The sequence below is a fragment of the Wasmannia auropunctata genome, unplaced genomic scaffold, assembly GCF_000956235.1.
Source record: "Wasmannia auropunctata unplaced genomic scaffold, wasmannia.A_1.0 LD335059.1, whole genome shotgun sequence".
In the NCBI taxonomy this organism is placed as follows: Eukaryota; Metazoa; Arthropoda; class Insecta; order Hymenoptera; family Formicidae; genus Wasmannia; species Wasmannia auropunctata.
Window position 1 is genome coordinate 4,510 of NW_012027831.1, and position 2,553 is coordinate 7,062.

The 2,553-nt window shown below is 30.9% G+C and overlaps 1 protein-coding gene across 1 annotated transcript in view; it reads right to left on the reverse strand.

Annotated features, from left to right (window-relative positions):
- Nucleotides 1-2,553, reverse strand: part of LOC105457751 — a gene marked incomplete at its 3' end in the record, with an annotated part of 11,663 nt that overhangs the window by 3,183 nt on the left and 5,927 nt on the right. The window lies entirely within an intron of this gene.

Here is a 2,553-nt window from a genome sequence, read left to right on the forward strand (position 1 = left end):
ATAATATCTAATAGATTTTAGATGAACAGTTTACTTTATTGGAAGAGGAGTACTCTTTCTCTAAAAGTTTTCGCTTAGAATATGAGATTAGAGGAAATTTCACTTTATACATAGAATATTTTTTTTGGATGTATAACTACAAATTAGCAGCTATAATCGATTTATCAAATACTTAGTTTGATATGGAAACCTCAAAAAAAAAAATTTCAGCACACATTATTATCAGCATTATTATCAGCGCAGGAAGTTACATTAGCAAAATGCCATGCTATATTGTTTAACTTCGCATTACTCGAAATGTGTACAGATAGATAAAATGTTAATATATGAAAAAAAATACTCAAGTGTATATATGTACATTTATGTGATGATATAGTACGCCCAATTTTAAGAAGAAGGAAGAAGTATAATTAAATGCTAAAATGTAAATCTTGAAAACATTTCAAAATGCTTGAAAGTAAAACGACATTGAAGAAGCAACTGTGTATGACGATGGTTGCGTTATAGCAAATGTCGGCTATTGTGTACATTATTGTCATTGCATAATGATGGGCTATTATAAATTACAAATAAACGATTTCGTAAATAATCATTGAAATTCGCCACTTAATAGTGGAGATAAGAGGGTTCATTATACAAGGGCCACTTTCTCCTCTATATAATCTTTCTTGCCCTTAAGTTCTTCAAATAATCTAAATAAACCAGTCATATTAATCAATCTTATAACAAGTTGCAAAGCTGCATTTTTTGTTGAACATAGTCATTGTTGCAGATCTTGCATGCAGGAAAAGCATTAGCCAATAAAGCTAAAATATAGCTTTGGTAACTAATTGTAAAATGTGTCCTTAAAATAGAGACAACTAATGTCGTTGGTGCCGAAGCTCAATTAATTAGTTATTAAAATATAGATGCTACAGAAAAAAATATTTGCTGCTAAAATCAAATGATATTTAGCTGGATCTACTATGCTATTTTATCTTCGTAATAGAGATTAATAAGATTTGCAGTATATAGCTCATATATTGCAAAATATAAATGCGAAATGCGCTACAGATATGCGGTGCCACATTGCAAAAAACAATTACAAATCAAATTTTCGCGCGTAGCTATATAAACTTATAGCTATACGTGCTAAATGTGTACATGATAAGACATTTAGGTACGCATCTTTTTAGCTGCTTGTACTAATATAAGCCTTTAATTTCAGCTAAATTTTTTTGCCACAGTGAACGTTTTTTATCTGTAATAGCCAGAACTTAGCAATGACACTAAGGCGATAGCTCTTATAGCTTAAGTTTGATTCAGCTATTGAGATTTAGCTATTATTATCAAGTCATTTTTTTTTGCGTGGTAGTAATATATATGTATGTATAATCTCAAGAATATTTCTAGAGGATGTTGGAGGAAAATCCGCCATGCGACGAATGATGTAAGTACTCGAATAAAATGTTGTAAGAAATGTGGGATTGATTGCCATGTAATTCTAAATAAAGCTTTGGTGAGAAAGGGGGTATGCTCGTCTGCAGTATACCTATACCGCTCTGCGAAGTAGCTTGCTACTACCAATCTGCTATCGATGCATCTTATTGTTGCATTTTTTCCGGACATTTACGGCATTCCGACTTTGACATTTAACAACTGCTCCCCGCTTATCGTTTTATAATAAATACTATTCTTGAAACCGGTTGAAACAGACGCAGATGTAGTAGTCAAGGCGTTCTTCTGTCCTCAATCCACACCACGATCAGCTAACATTATTTTTTCACATTTACTCTTCGAATATCCGGAATCATTACCGCAGATTACCTGGAGAATAATCGCTGAATGATCGTTGAAGACCGATTGAACGACTATCTTGAATTCGATACAAGTAAGCTTTAGTCAAATGCTCTGTTACGAAGTGCAATATAAACCGTTGCTCTTGCGTTGCAATATGTTATTGTACAGAGTTGAGTAAGTTATTTTTTCTTGTTATCTCTAAGTTACTCTAACTTATTGTTAGTTTTACAGGCCATTAACTGTAATGAAACTTTAAAAGAAAACACACAGTTGCTTTTTAAACAAATATACAATTTTTACATATTTTTTTGCAAAGCAACTCTGTGTTTTTTTTTACATCAATCGATTCATTTTATTACTTTGTTTATAAAAATATTAAGATATACCTAGTTATCAAGAAATCAATAGTTTACGAAATATTTCATATTTTATGTCGAAATATGGCAGAATAAAGTATTAAATATCTCGTAAAGTATTGATTTTTTGATAACTTTATCTTAATACTTCTACATGTAGAATAATCAAAGAAATCAGAAATCATATTATTTAAAAAAAAATGGAGTGACCTTCATGTGACCTCGAAAAATCAAGTTTTTGGGAAATCGATTTTATCATTATTTGTTCTCCTTCATATCCTACAACTTTTGTCTGAAACATTTTTTCGTATCTTGCGTATTTTTCAAGGTATTTATCTGAGGAAATTAAAATTAAACACCCTGTATGTGACAAATAATTAAATTAAATAACTAAGATCGGAAGAGCACACGTCTGAAC